The sequence below is a fragment of the Martes martes genome (genome assembly GCF_963455335.1).
Source record: "Martes martes genome assembly, chromosome: 1".
NCBI classification, from domain to species: Eukaryota; Metazoa; Chordata; class Mammalia; order Carnivora; family Mustelidae; genus Martes; species Martes martes.
The window spans coordinates 72,932,359-72,952,716 of record NC_137888.1 but is presented as its reverse complement, the minus strand read 5'-3'; positions in this window follow the sequence as shown (position 1 = coordinate 72,952,716).

The following is a 20,358-nucleotide window of genomic DNA, read 5'->3' as shown; positions in this document are numbered from 1 at the left end:
ACCCATGACTCTTACTTGCTCCTCATTCTCTATTAATTTATAGTCAGTACTTTCCCAAGTTCTCCAGATTATGCTTTCAAAAAATATAAAAATAACATCTGCCCAGTTTTCTCCATGTCCATGGCTACCATTCTAACATCAGCTACCTGGTCTCTGAGATTCTGTTCCCCTTCTACCCATTTCCACACTGTGGCCACTGTGATTTGCAAGTACGTTTCTCTCTAATCCCTTACAGCTGAAAAGCTTTCTCAAACACAAAATGCTGTACTAGCTCTTTTATGACATTTTTATTTTTATTAGATTCTCATACATTATGCTTTATTCATTATTCTTTTCTAGCAATGCAGAAATTTAAGGTTGTATTTTTCCTTTGATATAACTTATTTAAATTTCCTGGTGGAAGAGCCTCTTTATTATTATTACTAGTAATTGCAGATTAATTGCATTGTAGTCTGATAATGTTTGCTCCTGTATTTTTGGAGTTATTTGTAACCTAATATATAGCTAAATTTAGTAGATGTTTATGTATACTTGAAAACAAGGCATATTCCATATTGTGAGGAAGAAGTGCTTATTATATATCTGTAGACTCTGTCTTATGATTTTCAGGTCTTCTATGTCCTTGCTAACATTTTGTCCCCTTGATGCATTTAGATCTGAGCAAAGTGTGCTAAAGTTTCCTATTTTTAATATGTGTCTGTTTCTCCTTTCATGTCCTATCATTTCTGGTCTATGAAAGCTGTACTGATATTTGGTGAATAGATATTAATATCTTCACTGTGAATGGTAGCCTTTAGCATTATAGAGTGTCCTACTTTGTATTAATTCTTCTTGGCCTGAATTCTACCTTGTTTTAGATCAAGATCATGGCCCCTGCTTTCTTCTTACTTGGCTTTATTTGACATATTTTTGCTCATGCTTTTATCTTTAGCCTTTTCAATTCACTTTATTTTAGGTATGTCTTTTGCATACAACATGCAGTTGAATTTTGCCCTCTTCGTCAATCTGAAAATCTTTTTCTTATATTATGTAAGTTAAACCCACTAACATACATGGATACAACTAATGTGTTTGGTCTCAGTTCTATAATAGAGTATTATGTTTTATAACTGTGTGTACATGTAGGTATGCCATTGTATTAGCTGATTTGCTCTCTTTTTCTTTGTTAGTTCCTTTGCTATTTTGAGAAGGTTTGGACTTTTTTTTAATGATTAGTTTTATCCAAATACCATTCTGTAACACTTCTAACCACAACTTTTTTCTGAAACTCTTTGGTTTTTATTATCAATATTGATGTCAGCTTGTTTTCCTCTTTTCCTTATTAGCATAATCTTTGTGTTGATGTTTGTTGAACAAAATATGCTTGAGCTTCAAGTTCTTAACACTCTTAAATGATATATTTCCACTCCTAAAACCAGTGAGTCAATCAGAAAGTTTATTCCACTTCCTATTTACTCTTTGCCTCCTCTTCACATTTTCACTTGGTTGCATTATTTTTCTGACAACAGAGCCTGAAGTATTCACATTGCATTTTGTTACCTTTGTCTCCAGCTTTTAGTCTGTAACTGTTTACTGCCAAGCCCCCAGACCTTATGAAGAAACTTACCCAGATATTATTTTTCTGAAACTCTCTCTGTAATAGACTACTCAGAAAATTTTTATCAGAATAATATTCTTTCAAGTATTGCATGTTCATAAATCTTCTTAGCCTAGATATCAAAAGGATGTTTGGCTGGATATAAAAACCTCAGGTCACTTTTTTTTTTCTTGAGTATTCAACAATGTTATTGTTTTGTAGTTTAAAATGTTGTTGCTGAGGAATTTGATGTTACTTTCATTTTCTTTCCTTTATTTGTTATGTGTGTGTGTGTTGGTGGGGGCCAGGGAGTGGGTGGGTGGGTCTGGATTTCCAGAAGTAATTTTTCCTTACTTTTAAAGTCTAATGGTTTTACTAGGCTATGTCTTGGTTTTGACTGCCTGGTTCCATGTACACAGAGTCTTCCTTATTTTCTGAAAAAATTTTGTTGAACTATGGTTTTAAATATTTTTTTTCTATTCTATTACTTTAGTGTCCATCTTTACAAACAACCATTAAACACTTATTTAACTTCTCAGGTTTTCTCCATTAGTTTTTCAAATCCTATTATCTTTCTTTATCTGTTTTATTTTTGTTTGTTAGCTATCTATCTTACCTCCTTTATGGTATTCTGCATTCTTCTTGATGTCTATTCACTTCTGTGTTCTGTTACTTTAATTTTCTTTCCTTCTTTCTTCCTTTTTTTCTTTCCTTTTCTTTTCTTTCTTTCTTTCTTTCTTTCTTTCTTTCTGTCTGTCTTTCTTTAGAGAGAGAGAGAGAGTGCACATATGCATGCAAACAGGGGAAGGGGTAGAGGGAGAGGGAGAGAGAGAATCTTAAGCAGGCTTCACACCCAGCTGGAAGCCCAATGTCAGGCTTGATCTCACAACTCTAGATCATGAACTGGGCCAAAATTAAGAGTCAATCACTTAACCAACTGAGTCATCCAGACATGCCATACTTTAGTTTTATTTCTAAATATTTTCCTTTTTATTTTCCAGTTTATTTTTGATATTTGCCAATTCTTCTTTCATATCTTCCTATCATCTAGCCACATAATGTCTGAGATTTAAAACTTATTAATTTTACTATTCTTCCAAAATTTCTAGCATTTTCATTATGTTACTTTGGAATATTATGTTAGAGTTCCCATCTCTTTAGAAGACATGTTTTTTTCTGATGTGTTCTCACATCACTACTCCAATAACTTTTATTGGAGTTAGATTGTATTTTTTGTGTTCCTGATGTGTTCTCACATCACTACTCCAATAACTTTTATTGGAGTTAGATTGTATTTTTTGTGTTCCTGATGTGTTCTCACATCACTACTCCAATAACTTTTATTGGAGTTAGATTGTATTATTTCCCCCACATTTTTCAGAAAGATAGATTTCCCTAGGCTATTAGAAAGAGGCTCCTTAGAAGGGAAGTAGGCAGTAGTGTAGCTTTCCCAATATTATGGTGCTGTGGTCTAAATGTTTGTGTCCCCCTTAAATTAATATATTGAAACCTTAACAGCTAAAGATGATGGTAATGGGATGTGAGGCTTTGGGGAGGTGCTGCACTCATGAATGGGATTAGTGCCTTATAAGAGAGGCTCCAGAAAGACCCTTAGCATCTTCAACTATATGAGGACACAGCAATAAAGTACCAGCTACCAGTACCAGAACCCTCACCTGACCATTCTAACACCCCAATCTTGTACTTTCAACTTCCAGAACTGTAAGAAATAAATTTATGTTGCTTATAGACTACACAATCTGTAGTATCTTGTTACGGCAGCCTGGATGGACTGAGACATACGGCTTAAGGGTTTACTCTTCTGTTGTAAACAAAAGGGCTGAAAATATGGTTTCTCTCTCTACATTTGTGTGCTCAGGAAGATTTTTAGCCCTTAGAGCTATATATAGCTCATATGTGCTACAAGTTTCACCAACCTGGACAGTGCTTTCATGTTTAGATGTTATATCTTGCTGTTAAAGTACCTTTTAGTAACTGTGTCTTCCTTTCTATCCCATCCCACCATCTGATACTTTCACCTCTATTTATCTCAGTCATTTCTGCTCAATTCAGTTTCTGGCATCAGGTGTATTTGTTTTTCCCTGTTCTTCCAGAATGGGTTCTGTCTTTCTGGAAGTCAGAGGAGGTTGGGGACAGGGTTACTGAATACTTCACTAATTCTCAAGGCCTAGACTTCCCCAACTCACACACAGATTTTCTTGCGCTGAGCTTCATCTCAGAGGCTGTGAGAACTTTGCCCCATGCCTTCTGTCGTTCTCAGATCCAACCACTCAGGTTTCAGCAGAGGGTCGTCTCCTTTCTTCCCTCGGAAATACTTGCCATGAATGTTCTTTTTCCCCTTGGTTTGTGGTATGTGCTACAACACGTTTTCACACTCAGCTTGTCCCACAATATATCTGTTGTTTTGTGCAGGTTTTTCTCTTGGTTTAACCACATCCATTTGCATTTTGTATTTCTTTCACATTAATGATTTGTAAACATAAAGCATTATAATTTTAGAGTTGAAAGAGTCTCTAGGTAACCCCTACAGTAAATAACTAGTTTTCCAGATTTAAAAAGACCTCAGATTTTCTCATGGTCACAGGCTTGTAGCTATTACCACACATTGTAATACTCAATCACCTCCATAATAATTACATTATATCTCAACTCTGCAAATAGATGGTAAGTACCTCAAATTTAAGAACAATGTCTCATTCATCTTTGGAACCTTCTATAGGTATCTGGGATGGAACTATGGGTTTAGGGGGAAGGTAAAGTTAAATAAATACATTTGATTAGATATTGAATATTGCATTAATGTTTCAGTAATGCAAGTGAGGGGTGGTGGCTTGACCAGATAATAGCAATGGAGGTGGTATGAACTCATTAGTTTACAGATAGAACCGACAGGATTTTCTAATATATTAGAGATGCAATGTGAGAAAAAGAATCAAGGATGGCCTCAGGTTCTTGGTTTTAGCACCTGACAGGATTCACTTATTCTGGTTTGCTCGGGACTTTCCCAGTTGTTGCAGTGAAAGGCCTTCATCCTGAGAATTCCTTCAGTCCCCAGCAAACTTGGATTGGGGGTCACCCTAGCAACCTTTGTTTTGCAAGCAAAACAAAGGTGTTGCAGTCCTCTGAAGCTCTAAGTAGAATAGATTTTTGTAGAAAAAACAGGAGTCCAGCTTTGGACATGGTAAGTTTGAGTTGTTATACTTCTGAGTGGAGACACTGAGAAGTGGTTGGTTATACACATCTGGAGTTCAGGAGAATGGTCTAGACTGGAGATACACATCTGGGAGTTCTTGACTTAAAGATAATGTTTAAAGTCCTGAATTTAGATAAGGTCATTAAGAGAATAAGTGTAGGTAGGGAAAAAAATTCCGGGATCAGAGGATCAGAGAAGAGGAGAACTGGGCACAAGAAGATTGAAAAGGAATGAGCACTGAGGCAGAATGGAAACCGAAAAAGTGTGGTGAGCTAAAAGCCAAGAGAAGAAAGCATACCAAGGAGGGGCAAATGATCAATGGAATAAGTAAATGTCCATGAAAGGTCTAGTAAGAAGAGGGCAGACAACAATGCTGTAAACTGAAAAACATGGGGCTGACCCTGAAATGCAAAGTCTGGGTGATGTGATTGGCACAAAAGCATAGCTGGAGAGGGCTACTGGGGAAGTAGCAGAGGAATTAAAGGCAGCAAGTATGTATCATTATTTGAAGGAGTTTTGTAGGAAAAGGTCAGAGAATTGGAGAAGCAGTTGGCAGAGAATTTAGTTTAAGAAAATATTTTAGGTAAGAGAAATAATAGCATGTTTGCATATTACTGGGAATGACCTAGTAGAGAGAGAAAAATTGGTTGTATGAAGGAGAGAGAGAAGAAATGTCAGGGATTTTCTTAAGTACATGAAAGAAGATAGAGTTCTCAGCAAAACCACTCAGTAGACAAATGCATATTCAAGGTGTCTATACCACAATCTTACCAAAAATGAAATGAAATGAAATAAAATGAAACAAAACAAAATAAAATAAAATAAAGTAAAGTAAAATAAAAATGACATAAAACTGGCAGGATTTTTTCAAAATATTAACTACTAGAGTTTATGCTACAGTCCTTTAGATGAATTTTTAATTTATCTACATGCTAGTTCAGACCAAATTGTTAAGTGTACAGAATGATCCAAAGATATTGCATAATCTTTGACCTCCACAAAATATTACTTGCCATTTCTAAGGTAGAAGTCACTGCCAATAAGTATTTTAGAGGGCTTTAGAGGCACTTCAGAGAGTCTCATATGTCTTGTCTATCAGAAACAAGCAAAAGCAAATTTATTACTACACACAGAGGCCCCTCTGTCACAAAGAGTTCAGAGCTCAGTATGGGCACCATGCAATTAAACTGACATAATTGCAACTGACATAAATGCAACTGACTGATATAATTTAGACACACACACACACACATATGTGTGTGTGTGTGTGTGTGTATATATATATATATATATGAGAAAGAACACCGTGGTGGTGGTGGACAGAGGGAGAGAGAGAATCTCAAGCAGACTCCTTGCTGAGCACAGAGCCCTACATGGGGCTCAGTCTCAGGATAATGAGATCATGACTTGAGCCGAAATCAAGAGTCCAATGCTGAACCACCTCAGCCACCCAGGCTCCCCAGAACTCCCATTCACAGCTCTTGCTGAGTGCATCTGTAAGTCTTTGTGAACTGCAGGTTGAGCCATAGGGATGGGTACAGTATCGAGTTGAAGGGGGATTTTTGTAGCCAAAACAAATGGGGAAGGAAAAGAGACAAAGTAATTAACTTACAAAATCTTTCATTTCAGATAGTATGAATATAATGTACCTTGTACAATAAAGATTTGTTTCCCAATAGTACCAACTATTTTCTTGCTCTTCTTGTTCTAATGCCTAGCTCTTGCGGTTCTTACAAATAGTTGCAGTATTGGTAATAGTGGCACACAGAGGCTGAGGGCTGTTTCACAATGTTAAACAATTTACATTCTTCTTATATGTATATAAGTGAAAGTGTGATGTAACAGGCTAAATACAGATCCCTGGCATTGGTGGCTACATGAAAATTGAACACTAGGATTATCAGTAGCTTTATTTAAAAAAAAAAAAAATATATATATATATATTCATTTATTTGAGAGAGAGAGAGAGAGAGAGAGAGAGAGGAAGGGCAAGGTAGGGGAAGAGGATTTTGACTGGGAGATCGTGACCTGAGCTGAAATCAAGAGTCAGACTCTTAACCAACTGACCCACCCAGGTGGCCCTTGAGTAGCTTTATTTTAAAAAATATTTACTAACATTTAATTTCTATGGAGAGTGATTGCTACTGATCACACTAGATCTAGAAATTACTGAGATCAGGAACATGCTGGCAGATGTATCCATGCCCAAGGACCGAGGGAAAGTGATAAGAGAACCCATGACGTATTGCTGCTGTAGACTCAAGCTGCCTCACACCCTGCCTCAAAGTCCTTCAGCACATGGGATAGTTGAACAACTAAACAGAAGCAATACACTATGTCCAGCCTTCCAGCAAAAGATCTGTCAACGGGATTAACTGGGAAAGAGTTCAAGGAAGGTCCGCTCACAGGGATCCTAGCCTAATGCTGAGCTCCTCCACAGCCAAAAGAAGCAGGAAACAAAACACTGACAGCCAATGAAAAACATCACTCAAGGGAAGAAAAACCATGTAATAAATGAAAGAAAAGTCAAGAAGACATTTTGGAACACTTGCTCCAAAAAACCAGAATGCAAGTTTATAAAATGTGTCTCTGGACCTTAAGGGCATTTGAAAAGACAGACTCTGCGTATAATAAAATCTGTATATACTACTGCTTATGCCTTATCCTCTCCAGACATATAGGCTCTATTATTGAATTACTCTTCTGAAACAGTATTTAAAACATTAGTGGTAGTATATTAATTCATCTTCAGTGTTCTTCTGTTAAGTATCATGTAGAGCACAGATAAAAGTATGTCAAATATGGATGGGTAAAAATGCAATAGGAAAATATGAAAACTAAAGACAATGTGTACTGTATAAATATTATAAAATATTCAATGGTAAAACACCAAATTGAAACAGAGCATTTTGTATTCATAATAGGCCATGTGGAATTTAATTTTATGAACAGATGTTCATGAACCAAATACTACAGCATTGATGTGATTGAAAAAAAAAAAAAAGTAGTTCTGGGGCATCTGGATGGCTGTCAGTTAAGCAACTGACTCTTGATTTCTGCTCAGGTCATGATCTCAGGGTCAGGAGATCAAGCCCTATCTCGGGCTCTGTGCTGGGTAAAGAGCCTGCTTAAGATTCTCTCCCCTTCTGTGTCCCCCCCAACATGTGCATGTGTTCTCTCCCAAAGAAAGAAAGAAAGAAAGAGAAAATTCTAACTAAAAATCAATTACAGTTTGAGATGATTGACTTCAGAAGGTAGCATAACCAGAGGCGCCTGGGTGGCTCAGTTTCTTGAGCATCAGACTCTTGGTGTTAGCTCAGATCTTGATCTCAGGATTGTGAGTTCAAGCCCCACGTTGGGCTCCACACTGAGTATTGAGCTTATCCTTAAAAAAAAAAAAAAAAAACGTAGCATAACTTCACAAAGGAAGATAATGTCTCCTTTGTTCGGGGAAAAAAAAAATGAAAGCCCAGCATATCGTATCACTTATCTAGGAGACCAGTGCAGGGTAAAACTCGGAGTAGTGTGAGACCATTATGTGTTTATTTAAAACTTGTATAGATATAATGTTCTACTAATATACTATGCAGTTGCTTTAGAAGACACGGATTATTGAAATGGAAATTTCAACATTTTTCCTCTCAGTTACCTGAATGTACCACCACAATTTGGAGACCAGTAGGTTACATAAAAAATAATTATAATTTTTCTGCAGTGATGGTAGCTATACTTGAGGTGAGGATAGCATAACATAGAGAGTTATGGAATCACCATGTCATGCACCTGAAACTTATGTAGCATTGTGTGTCAACCATACTTCAATAAACAGCCAACCCACAAACAAACAAAATTGTTCTGCAGAATGAACAAGAATTTCATAATTATCTATTTGTGCCAAGCGAATAGGATATGTATGGCTTTCACCATTTTAAAGGTTAATAAAAGAAAATAAAATCATATAATCATCTCAAATGATTACAAATAAGATATTTATTAAAATTCGTCTCTGTGTGTATATACACCTGTGGCAAGTTTTATGCCTAACAACAAAATACAACAGATAGTCCTATATAAGTTGAAACCAAATGGGTTTATATACAGTCACTTTTTTTTTTTTTTTAAGTAAGTGCTACAGCCAGTGTGGGGCTTGAAGTCACAACCCTGAGATTAGGAGTAGTATGCTCCTGATTGAGTCCAGCCACTTCTCTTCTCACTACTATTTTGAATGTTGCTTCAGAAGATCTATCCCACAATAGACTATAAATATGGAAAAGATATGGTGAAAATAGTGTAATTTGCAAGTAACATAATACAAGGAAAATCCAGGAAAATCTTCAGAAACAATATGAATTCAGTAAAAGAATTAATTCCAAATAAATATACAGAATTATTACATAAATATATTAGGAAAAGAGAGTCATTTACAATAGCAAATATGAAAAAACAGACACAGAAACCTTAAAACGGGAATAAGTCTATCGGGAATAAAGTTAACAAGAAATACGCAGTAATTATGTAAAGAAAACTTTAAAAGCTCAACTAAAGAGTTAAAAACTGCCTTAAAGTACAGAGTCACATGCAATATTCTTGGATGGTAGCCCTCTGTGTCATACAGATATAAATTTTCTAAAAATTAACTTATCAAAATAATGAATACTAATTAATACCCCAATTGAAGTGGAGGAAAACTTCCAATTACTTTGAAGTTCATTAAAATAATAAATGTGTGAATATAACCAGAAAAATATTTTAAAATAAAGGTAAGAAAAATTTGCTTTGACATTAGAAGCCTATTATAAAAATATAATCAAATTGTTCCTGGGGGGAGGGGGGAATGGAATACACTAAAGATTCCAGAAACAGATTAACATATATATGAGGATTTAACATATAATAAAATTGGTGTTTTTCTTATGGGGCCAGGGGTAGAGTGGGGAGGATGGATTAAAAAATAAATGACGTTGAGGGGCGCCTGGATGGCTCAGTCCATTAAGTGTCTGCCTTCTGCTCAGGTCATGATCCCAGGGTCATTGGGCTCCCTATTCTGTGGGGAGTCTGCTTCTCCCTCTGCCTCTCTCCCTGGCTTGTGCTCTCTCTCTCACTCACCCTCTCTCTCTCTCTCAAATAAGTAAATAAAATCTTTAAAAAATAAAATAAAGAAAGAATAAATGACATTGGAACAATTTAATTTTGATTAAAAGGTATTGTATCCTTTCCTCATACCAAAACCCTCAAAAGAATTAATGTCAAAAATCTGAAATGAATTAATGATCTAACAGGATGAAAATAATCACAAAATAAAAAGAATATTTAGAAAGTTAATTTTGTAATTTTAAGGTAGGAACAACTTTCTAAGGAAAAGACTAATAGTTTGAATTACATAAAAATTTAAAATGAACAATAAACCAATGAAAAATGTAGTAATGACCAAGGTCATGCATAAAAGAATATATGTGTCCAAAAAACATAGGAAAAATTGTTTAGGCAGATATTTTTCAGGTATTAAATTGGCTAGGACTTAAACATTAACATTTTTAGTATCAATATGAGTGTGAATTGCACACTGATACCTTTCTAGACATCAATTTAGTAATATAACTTGGGGTTATTAAGTTAGATAGTTATCCTAAGAAAGTAATTAGATAAGTGTGTGAGGGTATATGTACAAGGGTGTTTATTGTAGTTTTGTTTATATTTCTTAAATGGTAAGAACATAATGTCCAATGATAGGGGGTTTACGACCATTTAAAATGGCTGACATTAAAAAGTGTGCACAACACATTATTAAGAGAAAAAGAGCAGGTTATGCAAACAGCTCAAGGCAGATAACCTCCAAGTCTATTTTCTAAGGATGCATACCAGGAAACATTAGTAGCAGTTATCTCTGGGTAGGAGATCTTTATTTTCTTCACAATTTTCTGAAAAGTTTTCCATGAGTATGATTTTTTCTTATAAGAAAAGATTTTATAATTAGATAATTTTTTCTTGTAATTAAAAAAGACTTATTTTCCTTAGAAGAGTCTTATTTAATTAAGTAATGAATGATCTAATTCTTTCATGTATTGATTTATCTTTATGCATGATTTATTTTGCTGGAGTCATGGAAGTTTTCCAATTTCCTGTGACTTTATCATTTTACTTGTAAATCTCTAAAAAAAAAAATGGCTTTATTCATTTCCAAGTAACTTTTTTCAAACCATACATATCACTTGCAAGCCATTAAAATATTTAAATAAATGATTGGAATTTGAAAACAATACATGCATTTGCCATAATTACTTCATTTTTAATTTCCCACTCTGTCCTTAATTAACATCGTGCCTTGTTTCTTTCTATGACACTGCACACCAGTGATCACCTATGAACCAAGGATCTGTAGAATTTTCTTCCCACACAGTGCTAAGTAGCTAAGTATAATACATCTGCTTTTGCCTCTCACTGTATTATAATTAACTTGCTGAAGTTTCACAAGACATTAATCTACCCTTTTATTTTTATAGTTCATTAAGCACATTATAATGTGCATTCTCATATTTTACATTCGCAGCACTCCTCAAAATAATTTTATTAGTTATTTCTCACATACTGTTATTAAATTATGGAATATAATCCAACTAAACAAAAATGCTCAAATATAAGGTTGTCTCTAGTTCAAGCTCCAGAGAGAATCTGGTGGAACAGGTGGAGCCATGGGAGGTCCAGTTCCAGATCAGAGCTGTATCCACAAGTTCTAAGTCAACTTAGGAAAGCCTGAAAGGGTCAGAAGAATGACTGATTTTACCTTTGAGTCTTACCACACTCTGTCTGAATTTACAAAACTGTGTTTAGTTGATAATGAATGCAATCATGAATTCTAAAATTCACGAAGGGAGCTAGATTTCTCGTGAGCACCTAAAGGAGGAACATTCATTGATAGATAGTGTTTCCATTTTTTTACCTGCCACTATGGTGCCTTTCTCTGCATTTTCATATATATTTATTTAACATTCCTAGAGAACATGGATTGGGTGTCATTCCCTTTAATTCCATGTCAAATAGAAAACACAGGTGGCACTGCTACCACTCAAGCAAAAATAGGCAAACCAACGCAGAAATCCTTCTAGACTCTTCTTCTTCCCAGGACATCTTCAAATTCTACACATTGTTCTTTTAAAGGATGTAGGATCTTTCATTTTTTCATTCTTTCTGTTCATCACCTGGACTTTTTCAATAGCTTCCATGTTGGCCTTCCTTTCTTCAGACCTTCCCACACATCCCCACCAGAATGGTCCTTCTTTTTTTTTTTTTTTTTAAGGATTTTATTTATTTATTTGACAGAGCTCACAAGTAGGCAGAGAGGCAGGCACAGAGAGAGGGGGAAAGCAGGCTCCCCGCTGAGCAGAGAGCCTGACACGGGGCTCGATCCCAGGACCCTGGGACCATGACCCGAGCCAAAGGCAGAGGCTTTAACCCACTGAGCCACCCAGGTGCCCCCAGAATGGTCCTTCTAAATTCATCCCTGAGGATATCACTTGGACTTTAAGACCTTCCGTGGCTCTCCCCATCTGCCTGGCAAGAGTCAAACTCCTTAGCCACCATATTACACTCCCTTCTTCTACCCTCCAGACTCATCATCTTCCATCCCACTTCACACCTGTGTGGGTTTGCATAGCTTGCCACTCTTCCCTAGAATGACCTTTTCTCCCATCCCCTGCGATCATTCTAGTAAAAGGTTGTCAGTTTTAAAATTTAAAGTCTTCAAGCTTCCAGGTATACAAGTATCACCTATTACTTGTTCCAAGTGACCCCAAGAATCTAGGTATTTCTGACACAAGTAATGAGCCCTGCACCAGTGATCTTCAACTCAGACTGCACATTAGAATAACCCAGGGTCTGGAAAAAAGTGGGGAAGCACTCAAGAGATGTCTGGACAATAGTGTGGTTTAAATATTGCCAACAGGACTTCTTCTAATGTTCCTCAAGAAACCACTGAGAAGCACTGAACTTTGAAAACATTGCTTTACAACCATGTTCAGAAAACAATGCTGCTGTGAAGAAGTCCTTGATCCTTCAGTCAGAGTAGATCACTCCCTTCCATGGGATTGATTCCCTGCTAAAATAAAAGCCCTAAAAACAGCCATTCCATATTTGCCTTTGCAAACTCAAACACCTAGCTAAATTCATATATAAGTGCCCCACCCCCCCACACACAAAAACACACACACTCTCACTGCCCTTGTCTCTCTCTCTCTCTCTCTTTTTTTTCTCTTGCTCTCTCTTGCTTATGAAACTTTTGGGAAACCATCTGGAGCTAATGGTAATACCATGTTCTTTGCCAGATGAGCTAAACAGCCAGACCAATCCCAACAAAAATCAACCAATCAAGAAACACCATTTTGTTCACTAAGCACCTAGTCTTGTAAATAAGGAAATTTAAATGATTAAAAAATGAAATTGTCCTTAGAGAGCATGAACATTCTTTTCCTAGCTGAAAAGCTTCATACTATGTATTGCATTTTACTACCTCCTAAATACTATTTTGGCTATGCTTTCATCCTTCAGCTCTACTCTTTCCTTTAAAGTGTCTGAGTGTGAGACTGTATGTATTTGGTTTATTAAAGGTCTTATCATTTTCCTGCCCTGGAAAGTTTTTAAATATCATAGTTTTCTTCCCTTTTTTCTGCTCAGTGTTATTTAGGCTTAAAAACTTACTTTCTTAACAACTCATCAAGTCAAATATCCCAGCCATGGAAACATGCCATTGTAGCCATGTAGGGACCAGCATCCCAGCATTGCCTGGATAATTCTCTGCTTACCAACCCATTGGTGACAACCTGTTGTGTTTATATGGGCTAGTTAGCATATACAAGAAAACCCTTATAAATGTTATTTCAAAGGAACATAAACAAATAGAGTGAAACCAAGAATCAGAGAGCAGTACAGGGAGCGATTGGGCAGAAGCAACAACAAAGAACAAAAGATAAGAAGTGGTTATAGTCCTGGGGAACATGAAGAGGGGAGAGATTGACATGGAAGTAAACACATATAATATAGAGAAGATTTTCCTTGGGATAAAGAACGACTAAGCCCTAGAAAATATTTTGAGGGACATAAACTGTGAAAGGATTATTAAAATAACTGTAAATGCATGTGACTGTTTCTCACATAGATCCATTCATGGGCATGGAGAAAGAAAACATCAAGATAAGTGTTTTCTATTGCTACTAATTGTTTTCATTAAGCAATTATGTGCTTGCCTGAACCTTGAGCACATGCTGTTATTTGTACGAAATGTTTACCACACAGGCTTGGTCCAAAGGAAAGAAAGCTGTTAAAATCAAGGTAGGTCCTTGGGGTGCGTGGGTGGCTCAGTCAGTTAAGCGTCCAACTCCTGATTTCGACTCAGGTCATGGTCTCAGAGTTGCAAGATTGAGCTTTGAGTCAGGTTTTCCGCTCAACATGGAGTCTGCCTGAGATTCTCTGTCTCCCTCTGCCCTTCCTCCACCGTAAATAATTACATCTTTAAAAAAAATTGGGTTATGTCCTCAAATATTCCATTATAATGCTTTCATACTCTGAAATGCAGATATATAGATGGTATTTTTCATTTGTGAAGTGTAAAAATAAATTACTTTAGATCCAGTACTTTAGACTGTATTCTTATATTATTACTTATATTTGTTTACTTGTACATATTTAGATATTATGTATGTTATTTTTATATATGTATATATAGTATTTGTATTTTTCTTACATTCATCTTACTCTGAATTCTTCCATATCCATATAGAAGGAGTTACCTAGGTTTAGAGAAAATATCCAGCTAGGCATTACCAATGAAAATTAAGACTATGTCTATGGGGAGGTCATTCTGATTTAATCATGCCAACATGTGCTCTCTTTTAGACAACTGTTTAAAAGTAAAGTGGATATGTCAACAGTCCAAAACCCATGTGAACTGCAACCTTTGAATTTCTGTTGGCTTGATCTAGACCTCATAGCCTAATCATTCATTTGCAATGCAGAAATAACTTTTGTTAAAATGGTCCTGAAATGAGGGGTGCCTTGATGCCTCAGTTGGTTAAGTTTTGGTTTTGATTTTGGCTCAGGTCATGATCTCGGGGTTTGAGATCAAGCCCCATGTTAGGCTCCACACTCATCATGACATCTGCTTGAGGTTCTCTCCTTCTACCTCAGCCCCTCCTCCCCCTCAAATAAATAAATAAAATATTTAAAAACATGGTCCTGAAATGCTAAATCAGGCTTTCTGTATTCACATGGAATTTGACGCCATACCAAGGAAACCTAAATATTTGCTAAGTTAGACCATTAAGCACAGTGCAGTCAACAAGACCTGAATTTTTTTGTTGTGTATTTCAAGGCTGCCAGTCAGTTAACTTCCTGGTGTTTCTTATCCTGACTCTTAGATTCCAAATTGGAACCTCAATAATGGTAAGCCAGAGTGAAGGTCACACCACAAAACTGAGGGGTTTGCTTACTAAAAAGTGCATAGAGTAGGAATCTGTCACCTGTTGTGTCCAAGCTTCTGAAACTCCTTCTCATATTTGGTAGCCCCCTACGAGGTAAGCTTTTCCAAGGCAGAATTTTTTAAACCTACTTTTTCCTCCTTTGAGCTAAGTGCATTGTTCACTACTCAGATGTACTTGTATGAGGTTTAATATGGAAGCAAGAAATGCTAGAGGGCTTGGTGTGGAGTGGCAAAGATGCAGCGTATCTGAGATTGTTGCTGGCCATGGCAGTTTTCTGTCATAGAACCAAGTGTGGTTCTGGGCTCTGCAAAGGAAAAGCCTTACTTCAATAAGAGCACTGAGGCTCTAATGTGAGCAGTGACAGTTCTGCAGTGTGATAGTTGGAATTATTACTGTAAGCTGAACCTAGAATCTATTCCCTCAGTCTGTCCAAAAGTTCTGTTACATTTCTAGTGTTTCTTAATACTCCCCTACCACTTAAGCTAACTAGAATAGATTCTGTTATCTCCAACCATGAGTATATGCTGGAATAGAGAATCATAATTTCAAGAAGCACATCTAGTAGCTATTGTTTCATTTTACAGAAAAAAAAAAAAACATATACTGGAGACTCCTCCTTTCATGATGTAACATTTCTGCTTGACTGCTACTGTGTAGCCAGGACTGCATTACATATTAGAGGAAACTGTTAAAATAATTGGACAAGTCATTCTCCTCATGCAGCATATACATCTCTGAAATAATTCTAAGTCAAGAAGCGTTTTAAAGTAAGCTGATTCGTTGCAAATTAGAAAATTGGAAGAAAATGTTGGTACTGCCCTTTGAAAGAGAGCAGTTATCACCAAGATTTTCCAATTCTTTGTGAAATATTCCCTGTAATTTCCTTCCCTTACTAAACCTCTAAACACAACTTCGAGAGGATGAGTCACAGAGAATCTGAAGAAAGAGCTGTCAAGTGATCAGAAAAAAATGAAATAGATGGACAAGGTACCAATTTCTGTTTTAAAAAATCTGAATGCACTTGGAGGATCAGAAAGATGGTGATTCCGGCTTTCACCATCAGAAGAAAAATTTGGTGGGCATACGCATTGCTTTAAAAAAAATCTCATTCATAGAATCTGAAAATTTATAGAAATAAGAAATCTACATGCTCTAGTTCAACAACCTAATTTATAGGTAACTGATTAACCTCCATTGTGGGGAGGGGGTTAAATATATATATTGATGCATTTCCTCATGCCTATGTCTTTGCTACTCATCCAAAACATGTGGGCAAATGCCACTCTCAATTAAACCTTCATGTTTTCCACTTTTCCATATCCGGTAAGCACACCCCCACATGCCTATGTGTATGTGTGTATATATAACTTTGAAAAATGTATCTTATATTTTTCTTTCTATGACATCACGTTGCACAATTAGTGGTTTCTAGAATCATTACAGTTTTCTTCTGGAACAATACACATAAATCTGTATATTTATACACACATACAAATATAATTTTGGTGGGTGTAATGACATGAAATAAGACTTAAGGGTCTTTTACTCAGAATTAACCTGTATCCGGTGATGATTTATGGGAAATACAAAGAATAGAATGCTATGCAGATGTTAATTGTACAGTACAAGTCAGTAGCAAAATGAAGGTAAATATATAGGAATCTAGTCTCTTAGCTTCGGAACAAAGACCTCCATTCCGGCCTCCTCCTCAATACAAAATTATTTTGGGAGAACAGGAAGAGAACCCACAGAAATGCAGCAAAAGTACATAAACAGTTGAAATGCAGCACCAAGGAAGACATAAAAAGTCCTTAGTGAGTCAGACTTGAAGTTTATAGTCTTGTTTTTTCTTTAGTCTGCATTTCAATGGCCTTTCTATTTTTGTTAAATATAACTGAAGGGAAAGAGGGTTTTATTAGAGGTTTGTTGACTAGCTGCTCACCCTGCTTACATGTGTGCTGAGATCTCTAGCTGTCAGGTACAGACGGAAAGGGAAGTATTCTTAGATTTGCGTGACTATGCTCCACAAACCTCAAAATACGTATTTTAAACTAGATACAGTTGCTTTCTCTATCAACTAAATGCTGGTATTTTCCCGGTAATCATATAGAATTTCAGAGTCTGTACATATATTGTCTTTGTAGAACAAGATGGTCAATGAAGCAGTCACTGTGAAAACCTCATGAGAACAATTAAATCTCAGCAATTAAGTTGATGACTAAATTTGGCATTAGAAAAATGTTAATGACATACTTTCTGTAGCCCTTTCTGGAAGGGCAAACTTTCTTTCTACCCACCCCCCCCCGCCCCCAATTCCTTTAATCAAAATGACTAGGCACAAATGATTAAAAATATCTTACAAGTACCTAGAACTGGGACCTGGAAAGATACAGCCAGAAAGAACTGGAAAACATATTCTCAGAAGGTCAAAATTTCAAGCTCCTCTTTTTTGTGTGTGCCAGTATTTTTAGACAATCAAATTGTATTTCCGTGAAGATTTTTTTGAAAAATAATGAGCCTGGAAAAACAAACAAACAAACAAAAAAAACAACTCATGAAACTCCATGGCTTTTTGCTAATCCATTTAGGTTGGATTTTTACAGTATTTTATATGGGGAAGAGAAACAACTTATTATTTGTGCTCAGTGACCCTGAACTCTAAAAAACGAGGGGTTGAAAGTGACTAGGAGAGGCAGGAAGTAAAACCCATAATTGTGTCTAAATATAAATGTGGACTTTTGGGTTTGAGTGAACTTCAAAACTGTTTTTGATATGATAGATCTGTTACCTACATAAGAGCTCATCCAAAATAGTTGTTTTGCATAAGGAACAGCTAAGGATGCAAATATATCAGCATTCATTTGTTTATTTCACAAAAATTTGAGTATGTACAATGAGCCAGGGATTTTGCTAGATCCTGGAGCTAGAGAACAAATACTCTAGCTTCAAGAAACACAATTTATTGGAGGAGTCAGATGCATATTTTAAAGTATTTCTATGAGGAGCACCTGGTTGGCTCAGTTGGTAGGGCATGGGACACTTGATCTTGGAGTCATGAGTTCACCCCGTGTTGGGTGTAGAGATTACTTAAAAATAAAATTTAAAAATATATATATATTTACAGGAGTACTAGGATACAAATGTGCACAGAGTATTCTGAGAACATGAAGAAATACCTCTTCTCACATGAAGGTCCTAGGCCAAGCAAGTTTCCTGGAGGATTTGATTCCTCAACATTTACCTCAAGTATGTATTTGGGCTAGCCTGGATAGAAGGAAGCCAAGGACACTCAGGGCTGCAGGAACGAAAGTATGAATGTAAGAAATGCTTTAGATGATTTGTTGGTTGACCTAAATATCACAGAGATGGGGTTCTATCATTAAAATATATTTGATATTTTAAGTTTGAATTTATGAGAAACACAGGAGCAAACCTTAAAAAGATATTGTGATAATAATTGTCACTTCAAAACCAATATGTGGATGCATTTTTTTTTCCTTAGGAACATGATATAGACTCCAGAGTATTTGCTTCTATCAGGAAGTTCGGGGGACCTTTCTAGACCCTCCCCCAAGCAAATTCTTCTTTGTAATGTTCTATCTACCTTGGGTCTACATTTTGCCTAGAAATAGCTGAAGCCAGTGGGCTTTCCACAGAAGCAGGGGTTCCCAGCCCCAGCACAATTGACATTTTAGACTAGATAATTCTTTGTTGGTGTGGGGAGCTGTCCTGTGCATTACAGAATGTTTAGAAGCTTCCCTGGCCTTTGCTCACTACCCAATGGAAGACTCCCCCTCCTCCAACAATTGTGAAAACTTAAATGTCTCCAGACACTGCAATATATCCTGTGGGGGACAGAATCACCGTTGGCCAAAAACCACTGCACTAACATAAGTCATTACAACCTAGTTCTACTGCAGATGTTTGAATGGGGCTCAAATGTTTTACTTTTTGTAATAATATTGAATGGCTATTGGGTGACTTGTGTAGGTAGTATCCAGCCACTAAATGCCAAATCACTCACAATAAAAGCCAAAAATATAATGGATAGACACATACTCAAAAAACATCCTGTACTGATGCCAGCATGGTGACATTGTCATTCCTTCCCTGAGCTCACAAGAGAGGCCCAGCTCCTCTCTGACCTGTAAGAAAACTGGGATGAATACATCTTCTTTCCTGAAGTGATGCCACACTCTAACCCATGGTTCTCAAACTCAGGTGCCCCGTGGAACCTTCTGAGGAGATTTAAATAATACTGAAACTTTGATTACTCTGCAATGTTCTGATTTAATTTAAACAACACTGATACCCAGTTATACCCAGAGGCTTAGATTTAATTGGATTTAATTGGTGTGAGGTGAGGCCTAGGTATTAGAAGTTTTAAAAGTTCCCATGAGATTTTAATGTGCTGCCAAGGTTGAGAAGCTCTGCTCCCTTTACCTTACCTTAGGCTACGAATCATCCTTTTTTCTTTTCTTTTCTCTCTCTCTCTCTCTCTCTTTTTTTTTTTAAATCTCCATTTTGTTTAGGGATGTTGGGAGGCAGTTAAATCTTAGTTCAGTTATACATATATATAATTATATATAATTAGTTTTTATAAAGGTCATAAATTTAGTGTCTACTTTAAATCTAGGAATTTAGCTTTTGGAACAGAGAATATAGTCTTTAACCCGCTGTTTCCCATCGTTGTCTGCACATTAGAATCACCTGTTTTTTGTTTTGTACAGCTCAGGCCACACCCCAATTCACTCACCATCTCTGGAGTGTTCCACTCTGTCAGTTATCTATGAAGTTCGCCAAGTGATTCCAAGGAGCAGACGTGTTTGGAAACCACTGCTTCAACCAGATCCGGCAAGGGATCTAATTGTTTGGGCCCAGTAGATATAGATCGTTGGTTCTCATCTTTAGCTGCACATTAGAATCACCTGGGGAGTTTTTAAGACTCCTAAAGCCCAAGCTGCACCCCAAGTCTATTAAGTCAGAGTTGCTGGGCATAGCAGTCAGTTACTAGTAGTTTGTAAAATTCCATAAATGATTCCAATATGCAATCAGGTTGTAGGTCTCAGACTTATGCATGCATCAGAATCACCCACAGG